The sequence below is a fragment of the Rhinoderma darwinii genome, chromosome 3, assembly GCF_050947455.1.
Source record: "Rhinoderma darwinii isolate aRhiDar2 chromosome 3, aRhiDar2.hap1, whole genome shotgun sequence".
NCBI classification, from domain to species: domain Eukaryota; kingdom Metazoa; phylum Chordata; class Amphibia; order Anura; family Rhinodermatidae; genus Rhinoderma; species Rhinoderma darwinii.
In genome coordinates this window covers 259,817,421-259,844,750 of record NC_134689.1, presented here as the reverse complement: position 1 = coordinate 259,844,750, position 27,330 = coordinate 259,817,421, and the positions used below count along the sequence as shown (strand labels likewise).

General features: G+C 42.3%; 1 long non-coding RNA gene across 1 annotated transcript in view; it reads right to left on the bottom strand.

The window, feature by feature from the left end:
- Window positions 1-14,027: 14,027 nt before the first annotated feature.
- Window positions 14,028-27,330, bottom strand: part of LOC142748050 (uncharacterized) — a 95,503-nt gene continuing 82,200 nt past the window's right edge. The window contains exons 4-5 of the long non-coding RNA XR_012882125.1: window positions 16,130-16,208; window positions 14,028-14,511 (exon numbers count right to left, since the gene is read on the bottom strand). This is a non-coding gene — a long non-coding RNA (uncharacterized LOC142748050). The remainder of the gene's footprint in view (window positions 14,512-16,129; window positions 16,209-27,330) is intronic.

Genomic DNA, 27,330 nt, shown 5'->3' with positions numbered 1-27,330 from the left:
GTTGAGCGCGCGTAATTGTTCCTCAGAGATTTGAGGTAAAGAGAGGTTTTGCAAAAAGGTCTCGCCCTCGGGCAGTTCCCCCGGGTCGTCCCGGTACAGCGAAGCATAATAATTTCCTAGTAATGTGTTAATGGACTTTGGGTCTTCTGTAACATTGCCTCCCGGGGATCTCAGGCGTTGGATACAGTGGAAAGGTCTCTTTCCCCTAGCCAGGTTTGCTAACAATTTCCCAGGTTTATCTCCAAAACGTCTATAAATTACTTCCTGCTGGGTCCTAATAAAATCCTCCCGACGCTCAGCCCATATATCAAAGTCTCCCCTGGCTGATATCCATAAGGTTTTAGAAAGTGGGGTCTGCTTTACTAAAAAATCGGTATATGCCCGTCGCAACGCTGCACTTGTCTTCTCGTATTGTAACCGTGCCACTTTTTTAAGTTTACTAACATGCGCTATAATGCGTCCCCTCAAAACTGCTTTTGCCGTGTTCCAAAATAGCTGAGGATCGGATACATGCTGCTCATTCGTAGCCCCATATTTAAGCCACCAACCTCTCAGAAGCGTCAGAAAACGTTCATCCTTGGCTAAAAAGGATGGAAAGCGCCACAGATAAGCGTCTCCCTTGGGATGAGTATCAAGCAGGTCTATTAAGACAGGTGCGTGATCTGAAATAACTAAGTCTGTAATTGAGACCTCTTTGACCTTGGGAATTAATGCACGACTAAGTAATACATAGTCAATACGCGACCAAGAAGAGTGGGGGTGAGAAAAATGAGTATATTCCCGGTCACCAGGATGAACATGTCTCCAACCATCAATAAGAGATGCAACCGACAAAAGACCCGCCAAATAAGAGCCCGCGACAGGGGTCGTCAGATCTGTAGCTAGTCTGGACGATCTATCTTCCTGCTGCGACACTACCCCATTGAAGTCCCCTCCCACCACTATTTCCGGAGATGAATCAAGGAGTAAGGTGGCACGGAACTTATCATAAAAGGGTTTCTGTGAGCTATTCGGAACATACACATTATATAACCTCATCGTACCCTGAGGACTGTGGAGTTGGAGGTGTATCATCCTGCCCTCGTCTTCTGTAACTACGTCAGTGACCGTATGAGGAAATGCCCTACGAATCAGTACCAAAACACCTTCTTTCCGCTCCACTGCAGGGGACCCATACACCTCCCCGACCCATAATTTGAGCATACGCGGGAAATCTTCTTTAAGGAGATGGGTCTCCTGCAGTAGGGCGACATCTACCTGAAGTCTTTTCAAATGGCGCAAGACCATCATACGTTTGGCTGGGGACCTAAGCCCTTTAATATTCCAAGTTACGATTTTCATGTCACAGGTGTATTATAACTGGATAGGTCATTAATACGCGGGCGCCAATCCCTATTGAGGGGCCAAGATGGTGACAGCTAAAAGATATTTCCCGAGTGAGTAACTGCAGTCTAAAAGTGCAACAGTAGGTTCCAATGGGAACTAATGCAGTAAAAGGCACATTAAACAAAGTGCAACAGTGCATAGGAACAAGTAACAAGTATATCCAACAATATATGTCTAGGACTCCCATTATTCTGGTACTTAACGTTACACATCTACTCCCCTCCCTGTTGTACAGTTAAGAACAAGGGGAAACAACCTCAGAAGATAAACCCCAAGACACGACTTTTTGGGAGACCAGACTCATACCCTTCCCTCCCGCAGCAGTGTAACCCATATTGACAATTAGCTAGGTATACTCAAGTAAGTCCCAATGTTACGACACAAAACCATCTCGCTCAGGTACAGTCCTCAGTCTGGCAGTCGCGATCCACTTTGACGCCCTTTTCTTCGGTCAAAGAAGGAGAGCTTTGCGTCGACTGGGCCGACAAGGGTGGCCTGCGTCTAGGTGAGGAGATGGATGTCCCCGCATCCGAGATCACCGATGTAGTAGGTGAAGATTCAGAAGCTAGGAATCGGTCCGCTGCTGCCGGATCTCTGAACGTCTGGAAAGTTCCATCTGGGTGTTTAATGCGAAGAATAGCAGGATACAGGAGTTGAAATCGAATGTTCTTCCGAAACAGCAAGGAACACGTGGCACTGAAAGCTCGTCGTTGTCTTGTCACATCTGCTGAATAATCTCCGAAGAGGAGTATACGTGCCCCTTGAAAGGTAAGTGGTTCCTTTCGGGTACGGTAAGCATGAAGGATGTCTTCTTTATCCACAAAATCCAAATATCGCATTATGACTTGTCGAGGCCGCTCAGTATTGCCAGCATTATGGTCAGAGGCAGGCCTGTGAGCTCGTTCCACCCGTCTGAGCCCTGATAAGCCCAGGGCCTGTGGTAAATCACACTCACACAGCTTTCTAAGAGCCTTAACTGGTATGGACTCCGGCAAACCGACCAGTCTCAAGTTGTTCCGGTGGGACCGATTTTCAAGGTCTTCTATGCGGTCGTAAAGCTGTTTAACGGTCTGATGCAGATTACTTGTCTGGGACACCACCGCAATCAACTCGTCCTCAGCATTAGAAATCCTCTGTTCAGCTTCGTTTATGCGGCCCTCATGCTGGTTAATGCTCTCTTGTAAGCGGTTTAAGGTGGATTGCACAGTCGATACCAGAGTGCTGGACAAATCCGGAGCTATAAGGTCAGCCACTGCTTCAGCCAATAATTTGTAATCCAGAGTTTCTTGCAAGGTAGGAAGTTGCATGGGAGGAGGCTGAATCGGCAAGTCAGCGCTGTCCCGTCTCTCCTCTAACGGCGCCATCTTGGGCGGCTGTTGCTCTATAGCGTCGTCCCCCATGTTTTCCAAATCCGGTTTTCTGTTGCTTCTCAGCAAGTAACGCTCCATATAGGTAACGCCAGTCGTTTAGATGTTAGGTCTTCTCCACCCCAGTGTATCTTGAGGAGAGATTTGTAAGAGCAGACAGCTTTTTTAGGTCTGGAGGAGCGGGAGCGCTGTTACACGCGTCATCACATACCAGCGCTGGAACCGGAAGTCTGACACAGTCTCATATTTGGAATGAGAATTCTGGTTGTTTATAACTTTAAGCCTGCCCTCCAGCCACTCCCATAATCGGATTTTTAACAGAAAGATAATTATGCTGTTTTTGTGAGAGTGTGCCAATATTCATGCCCTTATCAAGCAAGTTTGAAAGGAGACCTTGATATGCAGAATTCGGATTATGATCTAATTTAATGTATGTCTCTGTATCCGATAATAATTCCCCCACTTGGCTAGTATACATGTCACAGTTCATTACCGTTACGCTCCCACCTTTGTCCGCCATACGGATCACCAAATTTTTATTATCCTTAAGTGATTTTACCGCGTTATTTTGATGAGATGTAAGATTATATTGCGTGTTATTTTTGCTACTACGATCAGCAATGGTATGTAACTCCGTCTCGATGATGGATTGGAACCTGTCCATGGAATCTGTCCTGGACTGGATAGGGTAATTTATTTTTACTTTTTTAAGAGATATACCCACCGCAGAGAGTGATGGCAAACCTTAGGGTATTCTATTACTTTCTAGACGGTGGGGGTCTACCTGCCGGGAACCTCTGCAGATCCTGATAGTGAAGGTGCCACGGCACTTCCACTTCTTTAACCCTGCATCCCCTTCACAGTTTTTCCCAGCACAGTGACACTCGTGGCCACACACTGTGCAGGGAGCAGCAGTAGCACTCCGTTCAAGTAAATGGGACTGTGCTGCACAGCAGATGGCTGGAAGTCTCGATGTGCAGGGAAAATATTATAATCCCGGCTCAAGGTGAAAATTGGGGGTGGAGGGCATCGAATGAAGTTATGTTTCAGATTGAGCGTTCCCAAACTGTATAATTGCCCGGGGAAAGGAATGCCTAGCTACGCCTCTGCGGCCTGTTTAAAAAGAATTAAAAATACATTCTTCAGGGAGGGGAGGGGGGTTGAGAACCATTGGATACCTCTTTCCTCCTCGTTTGTGTGCCACTGTGACTAAGACCTAAAGGTGGAGGCAGGCATAAGTTAAATGTTCAGCTGGCAGCTATATGCCGTTATAAACATACATGCTCGGATCGACCAAGTATGCATGTTTATTTAAAGGGAGCTTGTCACGTAGAAAATTCAGTCCATTTTGCAGGCAGCATGTTATAGAGCAGGTGTAGCTGAGCAGATTGATATATAAAAACTAAGTATAATTTATTGATCTAAAGCTCTGCTCTTTTTATGTTTAGGAGTCTAGTGGGTAGTCGTGACTGACAGCTATCTCTGTGTGCACTCATAAAGGTAAGATTGTCTATCATTGAGTAGAACCGCACACTGGAATGAGCAGAGTTTTAGATCAATAAATTACATGTTCTACTGAATCTTTTCCCACAAAACTTTAGGGTATATCAATCTGCTCAGCTCCTCTTGCTCAGTAATGTGCTGCGTACAGAGTGGACTCCATTTTCAATGTGACAGGTTCCCTTTAAATAGGAACGGGGGGGGGGGGGACGACAAATGTCTGAAACCCCTGGTGCCACTTATCTTCTAAGAAAAAAAATAATTGGGTCTGTTCAAATTCAAACTTCTTTGCTGGTTGACCATCATATTGACACAATAGATTCAGCTTTGATTTCAGAGCGAAATTCGACTTATTGTGTGAAACACTCAATCCACGACAACAGCATGGGACTATTGCATCAGACAGACCTTAAGTGCATGATGCAAAAGGAACTCATTGTGGTTTAGTGTTCCGTATTTTTTGCACAAAGCACTTTCATCTAGATATTTTTATATTCAGTAGGCTAATGTGTATTTACAAGTTTGCTTCCAAAAATGCAAAATATTGTCGAGGAAAGATTTAATGTTGTAATGTTTTGAACTTAATTCAAATGAATTAAAATACAGATATTGTGAGACACGTGGTCTTGAAGATGTATGTACCCCTACTGTTCCCTACTCCCACATATGGTTTATTGGTTTGCAGTAATTAATATTAGCAGATATATTATTTTCTGTTTTATTGGATAAAGAATTATAGTTGTTGTTTTTACATATGCATAGGAAGTGCTCTTGTGCTGTCTAAGTGTAATTTTTGAAAATGTATGAGGTTTTAAAAGTATATGGTTGCAAGGTATCTAAAAAAAACATGCTGTTTTGCCAGGAGAAAGTCACTTTTGTTTTAGGCTATTGTGTATTAAAAGGGGTCAAACTAGTGCCCTCAGATAGAGTGTCCGCCCTTATTATGTTGAGATATGTTGTATTGAACCCTGCTACATTACTTTCGCAGAGTCCAAAAAGGAGGGAGTAGCGATGAGACTGATCAGGTACAATTTCATTTTGTGTGGAGTTAATGAATTTGGTTCCAGGAGATCTACAAAATGTGTATGATAGTAACCTACATTTTGAGGTTTTTCTGTGTAGATCCTTCCAGAATGGTAAATATGGCACTGGGTATACTGTGCTGTAGTCTCCACTCCATATAAGGTATTGTGTAAGAGACCATCCCCCTCCATCAAATTTACACAGGAGGCGAGGTGACGTCACTCAGAGATGAGTCTTTACAGATTTAGTTGGGAAGGAGGTGAAATTTTATGCCAGATTTTTAGTAAAAATATTTTTATTGTGGTATTAATCAGGTATCTATAGGATCTGATGGGGGTGGGATTCTCAAGTGTTCTGGATTATCAGATGAGTGTGGAGAAGTGTATAACATTTGTTTTTATTTTTGAGAATGAAGACGCCACCCCTTTGAAATGTTCTATCTATATGTGACATGGGTTTTTAATGTAAATTTGTAATGTAGAAATACTTCAGACAGTATGTACAAGACAGGATACGAGGCACAAGGTAAATTACCCAGAAACCACTCTCACCTTTGTTGTGGCATGAATGAATATATATATATATATATATATATATATATATATATATATATATATATATATATATATATATATGCATAATGTATTCGGGACCATAAGGAGTAAAAAGTTATAAAGAAAAACATGTATTACAATATATTCTGAGAAAGGTAATGGAATAGATTTGCAGACATTCTGTAGATAGTAGAAATTGGGGCCCGTACAAGGACTTACCAGACACTAAGGAGTCTGTTTATAGGATGTTTGAGTTCTGGGCATACAGCCAAGATAGATAAGGACCAGACACCAGATTAAAAACTAGATGTAAGAGATAAGAACAATGTACATAGAGACATAAATCACGAGGGAAGAAACCACAAGAATGTAAATGATTCATGTGTGTCTGCACGTAGTTATGTGATATTTTTACTATATAAACTCTGTGTCTCTGCAAATAAAGTCAGAAGGATTTTTACTTTGAGAAACGTCTCAGTGTATCTGTTGCTTCTCCGAGCTCGCACCCCCCCCACCTGATTTGAACCTGCATGGAGATCAAGGCGTAAAGTGACCTCATTGCGATCACACCTTCTTGTTCATCTCAAGGAGCGGAGCTGGAAGTGCTCGCTGAGGCTGTAACCTGGCAGAAGGTAAGACGGCCGACATTTACACTGACTCTAGGTACGCTTTTGGTATCGCTCACGATTATGGGCCAATTGGTAGTAGGAACTTTATTGGATCATCGGGTAAGCCAATTGAGAGCGTAAGAGATGAAAGATCTGGGAAATAGAGTATGTGCAGCCAGGTGTCAGTAAATTGGCTTGTCCATGGATACAATAATGGCACCACTAGGTTTGTAGCAGCCAGCATGATGTGCGCACGGCATGACATAGGTAAAACAGCAAAGGTACCTGCGAAAAGTGCAGCCCGGCCAGATTACCCGTCCCAGCGACTGCAGAACATACAACTACCTGAGGTAGAAGTGTATGACAAGGTGCTCGTATGTGTAAACCTGTTCTCAGGGAGGCCTGAAGCCCAGCCAGTATCTTCCCCACTGCGGACGTTGTATGTAGTGACAAGGGAACAGTGCTTATTCCAAGTATTGAACTGGTGTTTGTACAGTGATAAGATGTCAGCAGCTCACTAGACGTTATTCCAAAGTTAATTTGTTTAATAACGATATTCAAGAAGTGTTGTAGGAATATTAAATACTGAGGTTAAGTTTTATGTAAAGTTCTGGACCAGCTTCAGCATTGGACTATTGGAGGCGTCAGTATTATGTTTGTGTAAATGATAACTTCTTAGTGCAAGTAGATTCCCACTTGAAAATATTTTTGTTGTGAAAGGAAAATTTATTTTAGAGCAGAGAATTCTGTGCAGTATATATATATATATATATATATATATATATATATATATAAAATTAAAAAAAAGAAGAATCAGTTTGTATGTATCAGTTTCACTTACTGCCCAGTGTGAACGTTTAACATAAATATGTAATTGTTAATGTTTTTCTTCAATTGAATTATCTGATTAAGATCAATTAATGATTATGCGATGAAAAGATTATTCTCCACAGGAAGAGTCCAACTGGGAGCGGAAGGCTTGAGAACCAGATTCTAACAGAATGTCGACGGATAAAGGAAGGTAAACCGGTAGCACCCAAGGCACTCTTGATGGCACTTGTATTGATGGTGTATGACCTCACATATGCCCCAAGACTGCAAGGATTGATTTGGTAAGATCTAATTGGTATGTCCCAGGTTTTTACAGCTGTTGCTGCTAAATTCTGTTAGAGCTGTTTGATTTGCCTACAGAACTGTCCTGGCAGACCGGTGCCAACCTTATCATACCCGCCTCCCACAAAGAGAAGAGACCTGGAGAGGCCTTCCCAGGTAGAACAAACCAGAGTAGGAAAAAATTGGTTTGAGACACTTGTCAGATAAAACGTATGGTATCTGTGAATATTTCTGTGAGTTGGAGCTGTTAAAGGTAATCAGCTGAGAATAAGGTATAAATCCTGCTGAAAAGAGTAACACCAAGTGTAAATGCAATGTACCCAGTAAATACATATTTTCTAGGTGCACTGTCCAGTGGAACAGAGAAGTTTTTCTTACATAAAGGTGTTTGTTTGATGTACTTTAAGGGCATGACATTGTTATTGTATGTACATATGTGATGTTATCACCAGATCAAGCATTTATTTTAACAATTGACAAGGGTTGGGGGTCCCCAGCAAGTGCCAGTAAACATGAACTACAAGACTTTTAATATGATGAACTCCATCACTGAGATGCGGCAGGCGCAGCCGTAGCCAATACAACACGCCTGTCCTGAACTGTCGGCATTGTCACAATTCTAAGCAGCCGCCCAGACAAGTAACTTACCAGAGGAAGAGGATAGATGCGGAGGGTTTGTTGTAGTCACAATAAAACTCCACTAATCCGTCTACGTGGGATCTCACATCAGGCTCGCAGCATGAGGTGCTATGTACAGCCCGGGTGACGTAAACTAAAAGAGACGGTGTCTGACAGATGAGAAGGACCAAACCAAGTCCTGATGACATCACAAAGATCAAAGTAAAGACCTGAGTGAATCAGTCAGCAGTAGCAGAAGACAGAAGAAGAGGACGATGATGTACAGGACTTGCAATGAACTGATCGGACCCAAAAACTGAGGATGATGGCATGAGATTGGTGATAGCATTATATTATTAGTTGAGGCCCTATTGTTTATATTGTCTGAGGTTTAACCCCTTAATGACCAGCCTATTTTAGACCTTAATGACCAAGCCATTTTTTACGTTTTTCCATCGTCGCATTCCAAGAGCTATAACTCTTTTATTTTTGCGTCGACATAGCTGTATAAGGTCTTGTTTTTTGCGGGACAAGTTGTACTTTTTAATAGCACCATTTTGGGGGACATATTTATTGATTAACTTTAAGTAACTTTTTTTTTGGGGGGGAATAGAAAAAAACCTGAAATTTCGTCACACTTTTTCGCATCTTAAATCAACGGCGTTTACCGTGTGATATAAATAACACAATAACTTTATTCAGCGGGGTTGTTACGATTGCAACGATACCAAATTTGTATAGTTTTTGTATGTTTTACTACTTTTACACAGTAAAAACGCTTTTTTTTCAAAATTATTTGTTTTTGTATCTCCATATTTGAAGAGCCGTAACGTTTTCATTTGACACTCCCTGCTCTGTTTACTTTATCCTGATGCAGCGCCGTGAAAAGGCGTATGCATCAGAATAAAGCCCATTAGTGGCCGCCGTTAAAAGGCGTATTGGCGGTCACTAACGGGTTATAATTATAATGTGTGTAAACATGCCACGGTATTGTGAATAACAACCTGAGGACTTTTATGTGGAGGTGTGAGGTGAAGGTCACTGGTTGTTGTCACTCATAAGTAAGAAGTACATGGCAGCAATGAGAGCCCGGAGGTTATGTGACCTGGGTGTATTTAGGTTTGAGAAAGATGCTGCCCACGACCTGTTTTATCTGCAGGGGTAAAAGTCCCATTAGGACAGTAAGTGACAGTGCGACAATTATGACCAATACAAGTGCCGTGGAGGAGAAGTTTGGACTATTGCCAATATTAGTAGGTTTAACAGTAAAAAATGCTCATAATATAGAGAAAGTGGCCGACAGATTGGACACTGTTACAGATTATATGTTTGATGTTTTGAATGCTGCCCAAGGAGGGATGTGCATGTGCCAAGTAGTTGATGCAGCCTGTTTCCATTATATAGACCCTACTGGCATTATGCAGGACAAGTTAGACAGAGATAAAGCTGAGAAAATAAAGGAAGAGTGCAGGAAAGTAAATTCTAAAGAATATTGGACCGTGGAGTGGCCGGATTGGTTGTCATGGCTCAATCCCTCTAACTGGATTAAGGGTATTTGGGATGGGTAAAGGGTCTGCTCCAGAGAGTCCTGCAGGTTTATTATGTATTGCATTATATTTGCTTCTGAGGCTCATATTTTGAGGCCTGACAAAACTTTGGCAATGCTTCGCAGCAAAGGCTAAAATGATTACCCCCCCCCCCATTCTGGATCTTTTGGTTAAGTGTACCCTATGAGTGAAACAATTATGGGAAGGAATTTTGTTGACATGCCCAGGGGATGAGGTGAAACGGTTAGGTAAGTCCTCAAGGGGGGATATGCCCTCCTTTAAGTACCTGGCGTGGATTCAAAATATCCTCATATAAACAAAAGGAGGGAAATGTGAAAGTGATTAGAATATGTTTAAAAGATAACATTTTGCATGGACTCCATTTTGTATGGTAGGCGTCCATTTTGGATCGTTGGAATCCATCTTTTGGCCTGAAGGAGCCATCTTGAGATTAATAAGTAAAAAGTAAATGTCAGCAGATGTCTTGAAGCAATTCTATGTTATGTGTTCTTGAATTGAATGTTTTATTACTCTTGTAAGGAGCAGATCAAATAGCCATGGCCGAATGGACAATGACATTGTTTACCAGAGGGAGGGGATTCAGCCCTGGAAGAAGCGCTCTGTTTAATTAATTTAAACTTATCTGCAGTCTCCATTCTCTAGTGAGATAAGAAGTAGAGACAAATTAACTTGTGTATCTGAAATGTGTGTCTTCCCATGGGACAAGGTTCAGGCCACCTGGGGCTTGGAGGGTGAAGAATTATTATAATGCATTGATATAATTCTTATTGGCTGAATCAGAGTCATTATCATATTGTAGATGATTGGCTGAAACCAAAGCCTACACCTTTGCTGTCATTATACTTATATACTTGTTTTGATCAATAAAGAGCAGAGAAGGATTTTGAGCATACAAGCATGGTCTCTTGTGTCATCTTTTCTCTCAGATATATATATCTATTACCTATGATTTGGAAGCTGGATAAATTACTGGAGGGCGGGTATCGGTTGACATACCCATTACAAATTTCAGTCTAATATATTTTGGCCCATTGCGTTAACACCTGCATATTAAAAACTAAAACCAAATTAAATGGGTCATTGCTACATGTGACTTTCTGCAGCTGCAAGACTTGTGCCCACTAAATCTTAGGCCTTATTCACACGAGAGTGTCTGATTTGTATCTGCAAACAAAGGGCAGTTTTTTATGCAAATGACTGTCCGTTTTGCGTCAGTGTGGTTTCCGTGTGTCATCTGTTTTTCAGTACTTCCTGGTTTAAGTTTTCTTTTTTCTCTGCATTTATTTTAGCAACTAATGCGTGAAAAACGGAACACACACGGACGTGAAATAATACGTTCCTGTGCATAAGACTTTAAGCCTCATGCACACGAAAGTGTTTTTGCGGCCGCAATTCACCCGCAAATCTGCGGGTGAATTGCGGTCTAATTCATTTCCGTTGGCCCACGCACACAGCCGTGGTTTCCATGGTCCTTGCATTGCCCGGGAGCCTGGACCGCAAAAAGATAGGACATGTCCTATATGGGGCGCATTTTGCAGTCCGGGCTCGTTAAAATGAATGTACACGGCCATGTGCACAGCCCGTGATTTGCGGGCGGCCCGTGGATGACACTTGGCAGCCGTCTGAGCCGCAAAGCACAAGCCGAGCACACCACTACGGTCGTGTGCATGAGGCCTTACTCATTTATTATTCATTTGTATAGTGTGCAGCATTGTTATACTGTATTTGCATGAAATGCTACGGCTACAAACACCATTTTTGTGGGATACTGTGATTCAGCTATTACAATACAGATTGATGCATGGAGTTAAAAGAAGTGCCACAGAACATTTTTCCACTACACACTACTACTGCAAATGTAGTTGTTTTCTAAGGCCAGAATCAAGCAGGGAGGAGTAAAGAACCTTGGAAAGGTGGCTTTCTAATTTTTGCATTATAATTTGAGGCAAATATATGTTTTAAAATGAATCCTCTGTAAGACTGTAATTGGAATTAGATTTATGTTTTTTCTTTTGAATACAGCAGCTTTGTGGTGTAAAAATATCTGAGACATATTATTTTAATTTTTTTGTTACTAAGCAAAAATCTATGCAGAAACAAACCTTTTTCTACCTGTTTTTATGATTGTCAGAAAACGTCCTATTGACTTCTGGGCATGCTTTGTGACATGTGCAAAGGTCACTGTGCAGGTAGATGGAGGAGGTGAGCCGTATTGTCCATGGTGTGATTCTGTGTTAACTGCTTCCAGCTTTATAATAAAGGTGCTACCTTTCATTGTAAGGGTATGTTCACACGCAGTGTTTTCAGACGTAATATGGGCATTTTACCCCTCGGATTACGCCTGAAAAGACGGCTCCATTACGCCTACAAACACCTGCACATTGCTTGTAATGGGATTTACGGGGGTCCTGTCCCCACGAGGCTTAATTTTATGTGTCACTGTCAAAATACGGCACGTAAAAAGACGCCCGCGAAAAAGAAGTGCATGTCACTTCTTGGGACGTTTTTGGAGGATTTTTTCATTAACTCCATTGAAAAACAGCTCCAAAAACGGCCGTAAAATACGCCACGAAAAATGTGAGTTACTACAAAAACATTTGAAAATCAGGAGCTGTTTTCACCTGAAAACAGCTCCGTATTTTCAGACGTTTTTGGTCACTGCGTGTGAACATACCCTTATTCTGTCGGTGATGATAATGAGAAGACTACTGATCCTGCCCTTGCATACACAGCACAAGTCTGAAGTGTTTGGCTTAGTAGCCAATGTGAAAACTGACATATATCATGGCTTGTTTTTTATATAGATGTTGACATCTATTTTTTTTTTTTAATATACTGTATTTTTTGGATGCTGTTTCCGTAGCTACTATTCAGTTATATGGGAGTTACGGAAACTGCATAGCTCAGCGAGTTACGCTGTTTCCGTAACTCGACCATGTTACCGGGAAGCGGCCGGACTATAAAACGCAGCTTTTAGCAAGAATAAATCTTGCTAAAAAGTCCTTGCGTCCTATAGTTGGCAGTCAAGGGACCCGGCAGCGCCGGAACCCCTGACCGCCCCTTACTTAACCCCTTCCCGACCCGTGATGTCTCGGCACATCATGGAGCAGGGAGGGGATGATGTATGGAGCGGGCTCACACGCTGAGCCCGCTCCATACACTGCAGGTGTCAGTTTCTGACACGCTGCTCTAACGGCCAGGAACAGTGACTGGTGCTGTTCCTGGCCGTTTAACTAGTTAAATGCCGCAGTCAATAGCGACCGCAGCATTTATAGAGGTTTTCCCATGAAGGACATTTATGACATATCCACAGGATATGTCATAAATGTCAGATAGATGCGGGTCCCACCTCTGCGACCCGCATCTATCTCTAGAACAGGGCCCCCTAAACCCCGTTCTATCTTACCCGGCTCCGCTGTCCTCCGGCCACTTCCTGGTTACATGGTCTAGTTACGGAAACAGCATATCTCCCTGATCTATGCAGTTTCCGTAACTCCCATAGAACTGAATAGTAGTTACGGAAACAGCGTAGCATGCTACGCTGCTTCTGTAACTGCTATTCCCTACTATGGGAGTTACGGAAACAGCGTTTTTATTTAAATATAAATGTATAGCATTTAAAAAGCACATAATTCCATATTACTACAAAAACTTTTTAACTATTTTAAGACGCAGTATACTGTGAAAGTACCCTTTAGCATAGTAATGGTAATTTTATTATCACATGATTTAACTGTACACTACCGTTCAAAAGTTTAGGGTCACTTAGAAATTTCCTTATTTTTGAAAGAAAAGCACAGTTTTTTTCAATGAAGATAACATAAAATTAACCAGAAATACACTCTATACATTGTTAATGTGGTAAATGACTATTCTAGCTGCAAACGTCTGGTTTTTAATGCAATATCTACATAGGTGTATAGAGGCCCATTTCCAGCAACTATCACTCCAGTGTTCTAATGGTACGTTGTGTTTGCTAACTGTGTTAGAAGGCTAATGGATGATTAGAAAACACTTGAAAACCCTTGTGCAATTATGTTAGCACCGCTGTAAACAGTTTTGCTGTTTAGAGGAGCTAGAAAACTGACCTTCCTTTGAGCTAGTTGAGAATCTGGAGCATTACATTTGTGGGTTCGATTAAACTCTCCAAATGGCTAAACCGAACAATGACCCCAAATATACCAATGGTCCTAGTGACTGATAAATTAAGCCAGAAAAAGAAACAAGTCACGACCAGATAATTAGAAAAATTACAAACAATCTTTATTAAAGTCAATTAGACACAAAAAAAGCAAATAGATGCAACTATACACAATAAAATAACATGAGCCCTCGTAAAAGGATGGAATCAGAACATGAAAGCAGCATGGCCCCCCAGACGGTAAACCGGTCGAAGGATCAACCAGAGAGCTAAAGTGCATGAATCAATGAAATTTTAAGCAGGTGCTAGGTATGGTACGTTTGCACAGACAGATAAATATACATGAATAAATGCAAGTGCAGTCCGATAAATGTATAACATAAAAACGGCAGTATACCTACATCTACAAAGTACAAGGATGGCCGGGAGATCAGGACCGGGGGGGGGGGACGCTGCTGGACCCGACGCGCGTTTCGCTGATGCTTCGTCGGGTCGGGCTATATATATATATATATATATATATATATATAAATATACACAGAAAAACAATTTTATAGAGTTCACTTTACTTTATGTATCGAGGGGATCTGTGTCAGGTGAGTCTTTGAATCTTGAGAATCGAACAATTTCTCTCTGTAATAAAAAATTAGAGTAAAAATATATAACTCATATTTTAACAATATTTCACAAAATATAATCATATAGAAAATATGCACATGATGTCAATTCAACTCCAACACTAACATGGAGAAAAAACCCCAGAGCCAGATCTACAGTCCCCTAGCCAATACCTTTCAATTTGAAATCTACATTTAGACCATATGGCCGTAGTGTATTCAATTTAAATATCCACTGTAACTCTCGTCTCTTTAACTGAGCTACCCTATCACCACCTCGTCTAGATCCATATATCCATATATATTTATATATATATATATATATATATATATATAAAAGCAGTAACATCGAGGAGATTATACAGCAATAATGAGCCGTGTAGCTAAGAATCCAGCACTGGGGTAAGATATAACTCTTACCAGCAGCCTGTGTCTCTTCTCTGCTATTGTTCCTCCTCCCCTCTCCATAGACTTCTATGGGCAGCATGTCTTTGTCTCTCCCCGCTCCCTCCTCCTGCTTTCCCTCCCCTTTCCATAGACTTCTATGGGCAGCATCTGTGTCTCTCTCTCTCTGCTACTTTTCCCTCCTGCTCCCCCTCTCCATCGACTTCTACGGGCAAACTATCAAGAGACACACCCCCACTTTCTGCATTCCGTCTCCTCTGCTCTGTAGAAAGAGACAGATTTCACTTGACAACAGCGAGTGGATGGCAGATTACAGGAAGGGAGATACCTAGTGGCAGTAACTTCACGCACAATTTCCATGGATAAAACAGTACACCTCATATATAATTTTAATTTATGTACTGATAAAATTTAGCTACTAGATTAGCATAAATTTTTTAAAAAAATTGTGTCCATTTAAGTAAACCCGTTAGAGAGGTTTTATGTCAATAAAGCCTAATCAACGTATAGTAAGGCTCTGTTCACATCTACATCGAAGGCTACATTAGGGACCTCTGTCACAGATTCTGGAAATGCGTGAAAAATAGAGCAGCATGCTGCATTACTTTGTCTGGCACAATTACAGACACCATGACAGAAACCAGACAGAACCCATTAAAGTTAATGGGTCTGTCGGGTGCTGTTGGTTTCCGTCATGCAACAGAGCCGGCGGCTCCAGTTTTTCATTGTTTTATTCCTATGTGGAGCAGAACAACCCTGAGTGCAGATGTGAACAGAGCCTAAAAAGTTATGCAAGTTTCTAATAAAAACACAATAATCTGATAGAGCACTTCACTGATTGACAGCTCATACAAGAATTTCCCATTGCCTGCCTGCCACTCAGGAATACAAACAATTATAATCAACTACTAAGTACTTGGAGCTATTAAATAGAATATTACTAGAAATCCCACATAACTTTTAACAGTCACAAAAGCAATGGGGTGATCGGTTTATTTCCCCACTCCATCAGGGCCGATTCTAGCTCTTCTGCTGCCTGCGGTGAAAATTGAAATGACCCCCCCCCCCAGACCTTGATTGACATCTCCCTGGCTGTTCTACATCACTAGCAGCCTCACAAAAAAAAATATCATACCACCCATTATCTTGCTGCAGATAATACAGTGACTACAGTACTGATTAGAGGCAGAATAAACATTTACATTAAGTAACTCATAGGTGGTCCAGACCTCTATGAAGACTTCTCCCGACCATGGCCCTTTTCTGCTCAGATTTCTTCAGCTTCTCACTTTTCAAACATCTCTGCACCTATAAATGAAGATTAAATTATCATGGTGCCACACACAATGCCCCTAAAGATAATAGCGCCATACACCGCACCTGTAATTCTACACCCACATACACCCACACACTAATTCATACACCCACACACTGTGTCCCTGATTATAATACCACCAAACCCTTTGTCACACACACACACATACACACACACACACACACACACACACACACACCCACACACACACAGTGCCCCCTGTAGACAGTGCCCCCTATAGAGCCCCCTTTAGACAGTGCCCCACATAGAGCCCCCTGTAGACAGTGCCCCACATAGAGCCCCCTGTAGACAGGGCCCAACATAGAGCCACCTGTAGACAGTGCCCCACATACATAGTGCACCCTATAGAGCTTCCTGTAGATACTGCCCCCATAGAGCCCCTGTAGATAGTGCCCCGTGTACATAGTGCCCTACAAAGATCCCCCCGGTAGATAGTGCCCCACATACAGCCCCCTGTAGATAGTGTTCAAACAGCAGTTTATGGCCATATTCAGGGTATTGCCAAACTCGGAAAAAATAGCTTTTCAAATGTTGGGGTGCTTTATTTTCTTTATTCCTTGGGTAAATGAAAAATGTTGAGCTAAAACTATATCTTATTGAAAAAAATTAATCATTCATATTCAGAGCCCAATTCTAATCAAATATGTGAAACACCTGTGGGATCAAAATGCTTACTGCACCTATAGATTAATTCCTTGGCCGTGAAGTTCCAAAAATTGGGTCTTTTTCAGGGTGTTTCTTATGTTTTGGCACCTCAAGGCCTCTGCAAACCTATAGTGGTACCTGTAAAACATCGTAATAAAATGGAGGAACCAAGATCCACAAGGTGCTCCTTCATTTCTGAAGCCTGTGTTTCAGTCAGGGATCACAATAGGGCCAGATGTGGGATATATTTCTAAAAAGTGCAGAATATAAGTAATAAATATTGAGTTGCATTTCTCTGTCAGGGCCTGTTCACATCAGCGCAGGGAACTAGCGCAGGGCAGAGACAACTCAAGAGATAGGAACATTTAGGCTATGTGAAGCTCTGGGTCTCTCTCTCTTTACCTGCCATCCCTGGCCAAACAGCACTTACATCAGGAACAGGCTAAGTAATATTATACGTGGGCTTAAGGTGCTTTTACACCAGCAAAGTTTGACTGGTGCAATGAGCGCCGATCAATGAGACGGCTAGTTTGCTCCTTTCACAAGGAGCCAGTATGGGGATGAGCGAGTATGAAGATGAGCGCTCGTTACTCCGATCACTTTTCCCAGTACATTTGTATCATGTCGGCAGCGCATCTCCCTATTTACACAGGGAGATGTGCTGCCAACAACAATAATAGTTTACACATTTAAAACGATACAATCAGCTAATGAACAAGCGTTTGCTCGGGAACGATAATTGGCCAGTGTAAAAGGGCCTTTACTGTGTATGTGTATAAATATAAGAGCTATAACATTATATGTGTACATATAGATACACATGTACACGTATAACAACTTGATATGTGTACATATAGATATGATAGGAATATATTCTGTGTTTGAGGATTAGTAGATGATAAATGCTATTTATGCATGAATCTCCATATGGACATGTACTAATGATCCGGTGCTGGTTGTGGCTTTGGTTAGTTCCAGGAGACCATGTAGTGTTGGGATCTGGAAATATATTATATATGCATACACATTAGCATGGTGTCCAGGGAAGGCAAGTATAGGATGCGGCTGTGTGTGGTTGTGCTCTTTATGTAATTTGTTGCACCTTGATGTAATGTATATTGCTAGTCACTTCTGTGTTATAAGTAAGTGTTTTTATATATGGCGTTAACCTTCTTAATGTTGCCAGTCCTTAGGTAGAATCTGGCTGGTTTGGGAAAGAAGTTTCTGGGAAGAAAAGATCTTTCCCTAGCAGCAACAAGTAGACACCACTAATAGGGGTAGCATGGATCGCAGGATAACCATGAGTGGCAAAGCAGGACATGTGACTATTGAAAAGTTAAGCAAATGTAGCACGTTAAACCCTGTAATACCTAACACATATAAATCTGCTGAGACTTTATGGGAATCACTGTTAGAAGAGGCTGATTTCTATGATGATGATAAGGTTTTTTTTTATACGGGTTTATATATCGAAATAACTGGCTTTAATGAAAAAGCTACATCTGATGTGACAATTGCTGATCTAAAGCGCGAGCTAGCTAAAAGGGATGAAACAGGTAGAAGTTAACCGCAAACTGCAAGATGGCCATGTGCTACAGGATAAGGCTCCTAGCCAAATATTTGTGTAGCCAATTGCACCCCAATTTCGAAAGTGGGGGAATGTAAGGTGCTTCGAATGCCTACAAATTGACCATATCAAACAATTATGTCCACAAAGGGTTCACAAGTATCATGTCAGCTTGGATAATAATGGTTTCACAATTAAATCTAATTATGTACGGTGGCATGTACTCCAAAACAGACACATGGATTGCATAAAATAGGACTTCAAAAAAATACACTGGTACAGCAGATGCCATTATTGGGAATATGGTACAATAGATTTGTTGTTGGGGATCCCTAGAGATCTGGCCTTAATATGTAACCTTTAGAGATACTGCATATAATACCCAGAATGTAATATCAATGTAAACCTACATAACCCTGTGTGTTTAGTGATAAGTCATGATCACCAAGAATCAGGGAGGGATTTGGTTTACTGTTACAGAACACCTTTGTAGCATTGTCTTCAGAATGTAAATGTACTACAGTCCTTTTGTTTGTTTAGTGAATGCGGGTTTTCTACACAACAGATGAATATTAGAATAGTTGCATAGGCTTTTATGGCTTATTTCCCTTCTTACTTTAAAGGCCATTGCCTGAGGTCATGAATCTATTCACAGGCATGCTCCTCAGGGGGTAAGGCCATGCAGCTTTCCTGGAGTTGATGATATTGCCTTACAGGTATGGTGACTCTTGATTTACCAGGTAGAATAGCATTGGCAATGTGCATATGAACTTTGTGAGTTCTATATTTGACTAACTGCACTTTATTAGCCAAGATACTATCATCTTTTTTTCTTTTACAGACAATAGGTTTAAGAAGGAACTACTAGCCTAAGTAGTTAAGGCCCATTTATTTGCGGCCATGGACTACAGTTATATCCTGAAAACACTTACTTTAGACAAGGATTTGGTGTTTTCTGTGAAAGGTGTGATCCTGAATACCAAAGTTGGGCTTGTTTAAATTTTCAAGTATTTTTTGTCTTAGTATGTTGTCTTCTGTTGGCATCTAATGGAAATAGTGATAATATGGTGGTTCTTAAACTTGTGTAGTGCACAGAATCCTAAACACTATAATTTTCTGTCGAATTGGGCAGTTTAGTTTATGCTGGCATTGCTTCATAACACCCACAGTGCATTGAAGAATTCCCTGGTAACATGTTGGACAGGTATCTAGATAGTTCCTAAAAGACTGGCTGTATGATGTCGAATACACTTCTAGCAGCAGAACTACATGTGATATAGTACAGGCTGTGTTCTTAACAGGTTCCCGACCGCTGGCTGTATTTATACGGCCAGCGGTCAGGGTCTCTGAAGTCCGCCGTATAGACTAATTACGGCGGCACTTCAGAGACTGCGCACGCGCGATCGCGTGCACACCGCTCTATGCCCTGGCTGTTGCTAACAACCATGGGCACTGGGCAGAATGTCAGGGGCCAATCTTTTGGCCCCTGAACATGTGATCACTGTGACAACCAATCACAGCGATCACATGCATTTGTACGTATAAAACAGTGTGCACGCAATCGCGTGCACACAGCCGTGTGCCCACGCTGTTACCAACAGCTCTGGGCACTGGGCAGAGTATCAGGGACCAATCTGATGGTCCCTGAACATGTGGTCGCTGTGAAAACCTATCACAGCGACCACATTTGTTTTATTTTGACTTTTCTGGCAGCAAATCTCCTGCCTCTTTTCTTCTCCTCAAACATTGTTTCAGTTTGAGGAGAAGAAGAGACTCGAGAGAATTGCTGCCAGAAGAATACAGTGAAAAAAAAATACAGTTACACTATAAAACATTCTCTGTATAGATAGATTTCTATCTATCTATACAATCTATCTATCCATCTATCTTTTTTTCTATCTACCTTTCTTTTATTCTATTAGAATAGGCAGGTAGGGAGTATATAATTATATATATATCCACATATATATAATATATATAGCAATAGCGGTTTATTTTTTTGTTAGCGGTAGTGTAGATATATATACCAGTTAGTTTGCGTGTTTTATAAAAAAAAAATGTTTAGTTAGTGTTAGTGACGTTATGGCGAGGAAGTTGTTTAGCGCCGAGGAGGCATACGCCATGCTGTGGTCTGAGTCGGAGACCGCATCAGAGATGGCGTCAGAGATGGAACCTGTTTTGGGCAGTGACGATGATAGCGTCACTTCAGGTTCATCTTCAGGGGACGTTGTCCCTGATGCAGTTGAAACTGCAGAACATGAAAGCGCAGGGCCAAGTAGCGCTGTAGCACGGGACAGCCTGGTCCCTCCAATCCAGGCTCTTGTATGGGCACCTGCCCCATCTTTTGGGCCTAGAATCCACGGATTTACTGCCACTCCTGGCATAACCGTGGACAATACAAATTTTGTCCAAATGGATTACTTCCATTTATTTATAACGGACGACATCCTAAATCTGATTGTCCACGAAACAAATTTATATGCCACTCAATATATAAGGCAGAAACCTTCATCCACCCATGCCAGAGATTGGACGTCCACCAATTTGCAGGAATTAAAAACATTTTTGGGGCTCACCCTAAATATGGGTATTGTCAAAAAGCCCTCCATTAGGTCTTACTGGTCAACAAGACCCGCCCAAGCCACCCCAGTATATTCTGCAGTAATGCCCAGGTCTCATTATGAGACAATAATGAGGTTCCTCCACTTCAACTACAACGCACAGGCCCCCCCCAAGTACCGATGCAAACCGGGATCGGTTGTTCAAAATTAGACCACTGATAAATTCCCTGAATAATTTATTTCTGCAACTCTACACCCCTGAGCAGAATGTAAGCGTGGACGAATCCCTCCTCAACTTTCATGGAAGACTTAGCTTTCGCCAATATCTACCTTCCAAAAGGGCAAGATATGGCGTTAAGCTTTACAAATTGTGTGAAAGCGGGTCAGGATATACCACCGCCTTCAGGATTTTTGAAGGGCGGGACTGCTCAATAAATGTTCCTGGATGCCCCCCTGATCTTTCCACCAGCAGTAAGATCGTGTGGGAGATAATGCAGCCTCTGCTTCATAAGGGGTACCACCTGTACTGCGACAATTTTTATTCCAGTGTGCCCCTGTTTAGGCATTTGCATGCTGCAAGGACTGGGGCATGTGGTACCATGCGCAAAAACCGAATTGCTTTTCCACAGCAATTAGTGGGGAAGCGCATGGTAAAGGGGGACTCATGTGCTTATGCATCCGAGGAATTGCTGGCGGTCAAGTTCAGGGATCGCAAAGACATGTATGTGCTAAACACGATTCATACCGCAGGAACAGTGGCAGTGAGGGAAAGAGGGGCAACATCGGACAAGCACAAACCAGTGAGTGTGTCCGAATATAACAAGTACATGGGGGGGGGGGAGTGGATTTAAGCGACCAGGTTTTACAGCCCTATTTAGTAAAGCGAAAAGCAAAAACCTGGTACAAAAAAGTGGCCATTTATTTGTTACAGGTGGCCATCCACAATTCATTTGTGCTCTACAAAAAAAACAGAGGCAAAGACACATACCTGGATTTCCAGGAGAAAATTATTGAAGGCCTCATATTTGATGTTCAGGACACCCGAGAATGCCCCCAGTCTGAGGATGTCACGCGACTAACTGAAAGACACTTCATCAGTCGGATTCCGCCAACACCAACCAGAAGCAACCCCCAGAAAAAGTGCCGCGTCTGCAGAAAAGACGGGCACCGCAAAGATTCCCGATATTTCTGTCCCTCATGTCCCTCGCAACCAGGCCTGTGCATTGAGCCATGTTTTAAAAAAATACCACACTGTTCTGCATTATTAGATTTGAGTTAATTCATTGAAAATATATTTGCCCTACATTACGTTTTTATTTTTCCCCTGATTTTACTCCAAGGGTGAGGGAGGGAATGGGTGGGGGGTGGATGTCATGTTTGATGTTTTCTAAAGTTCATCTGCTGGAGAGCTCCATTTGCATAAACCTGCAATTTCTTATTTTAGAAAAACCCAAAAAATAAATTCCTATTATACACCTAGATTAATATTTTGGGATTTCTGCTTCAAGAACAGATATTTTGGAAGTGTTATAGAAACTCTGTTGAGGTTTGTAAAACCAGCTTTGAAAAAAAGCGATTTGTGAAATAAGCCTCTTCTATCGTCCGCCCTCCTACATCTCTATGTGATAACAAGGCCCACATATTTGGTATCCCCATGCACGGGAGAAGTGGAAGAATGTGAAAGGAGATTAATTTTGTCCGTGGTCTATACTGTGTGTGAAAAATGCTGGCATAAACTGACGCATTTGCTAAAAAATTGCTAATTTTATTTTGATCCATCTTATTCAAGAAACTTTCAGAAGAAAACTGGACTGTCTAAAAATATGATAAACCCCTTGAAGAAAACCTTGTGGGGTCTACTTGCGTGAATGAAGTCATTTATGGGGTGTTTCTAATCTTTCAACAGCATTAGGCCCCCCAGAAAACCGTATGCTTCTATAAAATCAAATGCAAAATTCCTGGACCAAAAAGCCTCCTTTTATGCCAAGCCCTGGCACATGCCTGCACAGTGAATAAGGCACACATATTTGGTATCCCCATGCACAGGAGAAGTGGCAGAATGTGAAAGGAGATGAATTTTGGCCGTGGTCTATAATGTGTGTGAAAAATGCTAGCATAAACCGACGCATTTGCTAAAAAAAAAGCTGATTTTATTTTGTTCCATCTTATTCAAGAAACTTTCAGAAGAAAACTGGACTTGCTAAAAATATGATAAACCCCTAGAAGGAAACCTTGTGGGGTCTACTTGTGTGAATGAAGTCATTTATGGGGTGTTTCTAATGTTTCAGCAGCATTACGCCCCCAAGAAAACAGTATGCGGCTATAAAATCAAATGCAAAATTCCTGGACCGAAAAGGCCAAAAAGCCTCCTTTTATGCCAAGCCCTGGCACATGCCCGGACAGTGAATAAGGCACACATATTTGGTATCCCCATGCATGGGAGAAGTGGAAGAATGTGAAAGGAGATTAATTTTGTCCGTGGTCCATACTATGTGTGAAAAATGCTAGCCTAAACTGACGCAATTGCTAAATTCTTGCATTTTTTTCCAATTTTGCCCACTTTAGAGAAAAAAATAAAAATGATATATATTGACAAATGCCACTAAAACAAAGGCCAAGCTGTCCTTTAAAAAGAGTGTAAAATTCAAAGATGAACTTTATTCACCTGCAGAGTTATAGTCATCTAAAGAAGCGCATAGCAAAATTGTGACATTTGCTCTGGTCATTTAGCTGTAAAACAGCCTAGTCCTTAACCGGTTAAAGATGGTGCTGTTGGGTCCGTATATGTCTTTTCCAAGGTCTATTGCTTATTCATCTTGGCTCAGAGTGCCACTATGAGGGCCTGTCATAGCTCTTCTCCTGTGTCTCTTACTTAGGTACACCCTATATATAGGCTGTTGGTCAAGCTGACAATTGCCAACCAAGTGTGTTACCGGTCACACGAAATCTAGCGGCTAGCTACCACTAGGACCCATAGAGTTGTACAATGCGATTTGGTCACAAGCCTACAAAGTACGTGGCACAGCCAATAGTCCATGGGGCTTAGATCTCGCTATCGGGGAGTATGTAAGGGAGTGAGTAGCCCTACCGTGAACCACAGAGACACATTGAAGGAACAACGACCATCTGGCAGGACTTTGTTGCAGCTGGTCCAAGGGGGAACTACAAAGGAGTCATGATCCCAAGACTCTGTTCAGACCGTACCTACTGAGTGTGCCAAGTGTTGTAGTCTGTTATTGATACTGTACACAGGGGTAGACTCGCATATCTTCTGATAAATTCTACTCATGTAACTGACAGATAAACGGAGACAACAATGCCAGGTGAAGCAAAGCATGCACAATATGCAGCGATGAAATGTCTTAAACCTTGTGTTTGTTATTAACTAAAGTTATTGAGTTTAACTCCTCCGAGGAGCATACTGTTCTCTTAATATAATTTCAGGTAGAGAAATGCACAAATCAACAATGAATGCCCTTGACGGTAAAAGTGACCAAACATCTGCCCAGACAACCCATTTCTTATGGAATCCAAGTCCAAGATGGGAGGAAAAACCAGAACCATTCATGCCCAAGAAGATCAACCCACAGATTAGCCAAAGATACTAAATGAAAGATCTTATAATATGTATTATGTGTTTGTAAGGCTGTGTTCATATCAGCGTTCCCCTTCCGTTGAGGGGTTCCATCAGAGCTTTCCATCAGGTTAACCCCTCAACGGAAAGTCAAACGGAATCGACTTACCTGCAAACGCTGATGCTGCTGCAGAATCAACTGTAGCCTCTGGTGCCGATGTGGCCGTCACGATGCAGGACCTGTGAGTGACGTCACAGATCTGCACTGTCAGAAGCTGGGCGTTCTGAAGAGAAGAGGATGTTACTTCTCTTCAGAGCGCCCAGCTAGTGAAAGTATTAAAAACGCCCCGATGTACGCACATAATACACGCCCACTTGGACTTTTACTTTTAAACACACCCACTTGGACTTTTGCAAGCCTCATTTGCATAATTACAAAAATGGTCATAACTTGGCCAAAAATGCTCGTTTTTTAAAAATAAAAACGTTACTGTAATCTACATTGCAGCGCCTATCTGCTGCAATAGCAGATAGGGGTTGCAAAATCTGGTGACAGAGCCTCTTTAATACCTCTGGCTACCCGGATCGATATGCGGATTCAAGAGTGCACTTTGGGACTCCATTGGGAGAGGAGACCCTGTCGACTGGCACCGAAATTTCAAAGGCCGCTAATACCCTATCCTACTACATCTTCGGAGGAGCCTATGCAGGTAGATAGACTCTGATTGTCCGACCAGGAACGGCAATGCAGACGATCGACTGGATTGTGTCTGTACTGTGGCCTCAAGGGACATTTCGTGCGCCAATGCCCTCAAAAGGCGGGATATTCCAGAGTAGTATAGAGCTATATAAGTCGTCAAGCTAGTTTGACAGGTGCCCCGCCCTTTAGGGTCGGGGCTATATGTTAGCCACGCCCCCAAATTTTGAGCTTTGCTATTAGGTGGCTCGCCAGCCCACGCCCTTCCGGTCCGGCTGAAACATTGACCCGCCTCTTCCGGATCCGTCGTACACCCCCTTCCGGTTCCAGTATTCTTCCCCGCCCCTCCCGGAACCGCATCATATGACGTACACGTAGAAGGATTGTGATTGGTGCTCGCTGTAACAATGATATGATTGGTGCATACGGCATTGTGGGCGTGTTCATGCCCTTAGAATGAATGTGATTGGTGCGCGCTGAAGCCATGATGTGATTGGTGCGTACTGAGTTGTGGACGTTACACAGTCCAAAGAGCAAAACAAATACTCGTAGTGACCGTCCCGGGTGTTAAATTCAGTTTTCCATTTGTCACCCTTGCGTATACGAATAAAGTTATGGGCTTCACGTAGATCAAACGTAGCAAACACCTTAGCTCCATTAATCCTGTCGAAGAGCTCAGAGATAAGCGGCAAGGGGTACTTATTTTTTACCGTGACTTGGTTCAATCCACAGTAGTTGATGCACGGTTGGAGTGACCCATCCTTTTTCTCCACAAAGAAAACCCAGCTGCGGCTGGTGAAGTAGACTTCCTGATGAAACCCCTCACCAGGTTCTCCTTAACATACTCCGACATGGCTTGGGTTTCAGGCAAGGAAAGCGGGTAGACTCGTCCACGAGAAAGAGAGGCTCCAGGAAGTAAATCTATAGGGCAGTCAGTCATAGGGACGATGAGGAGGAAGGACCTCTGCCTCCTTCTTACTGAAGACATCTGCATAGCTTGCATATTGTGGAGAAAGAACATGACGAACTGGAGGCAGGCAGCGGTGCAGACATCGGGATCCCCACTGGAGGACCTCTCCGGAGTTCCAATCTAGGATGGTAATCCCGGTAGGATGGGGTTTATAGCTTTGGACAAGAAATACAAAGCATTCAGCTCAGAATGAAGGACTCCGATCTGTAGCCTCAGTGGTTTGGTGATAGACAGAATAGGGTCAGGCAGAGGTTATCCATCTACAGAGGCGACCCCCAAGGGTTTCTCCAGAGGAACTATGGTCAAAGGCAGGCGATCAACTATTTCCTGCTGGATAAAATTTGCAGCTGCTCCAGATTTCAAATAAGAAGGCACACAGTGCGAACCTTCATTGGTGACAATTGACACAGGAATAGGCAATTTGAGAGAGAATTTAGTGGTTGAGAGTGATTCACCTAGGTTAGTCTCTCCAATCAAATCTAGGTGCTGGAGCTATATAAGTCGTCAAACCAATTTTGACAGGTGCCCACGCCCCCAACCATTGATCTTTGCTATTAGGTGGCTCCCCAGACCACACCCTTCCGCTTCTGGCTGAAATATTAACCCGCCCCTTCCGGACCCGTCGTACACCCCCTTCCGGTTCCGGTATTCTTCCCCGCCCCTTCCGAAACCGCATCATATGAAGCACACGTAGAAGGATTGTGATTGGTGCTCACTGTAACAATGATATGATTGGTGCATATGGCATTGTGGGCGTGTTCATGCCCGTAGAATGAATGAGATTGTTGCGCACTGAAGCCATGATGGGATTGGTGCGTACTGAGTTGTGGGCGTATTCATTGAACAGAAACATGCCATGACATGCCTGGAACGCGTTCGAACATGTTTTCTGCGGTTTTCTGGAACTATAAGTATACCTGTACGCATGACAGGGTTACATTTAGAATAATGATTGTGATTGGTGCTCGCTGTAACAAAGGCATGACCGGGGTTATATTTGAACACATTATTCACAAATTATTTGAATAAAAGCTCAATTTGTTATTTTTGTATAAACACATAAAATTGCTGGGTATATTT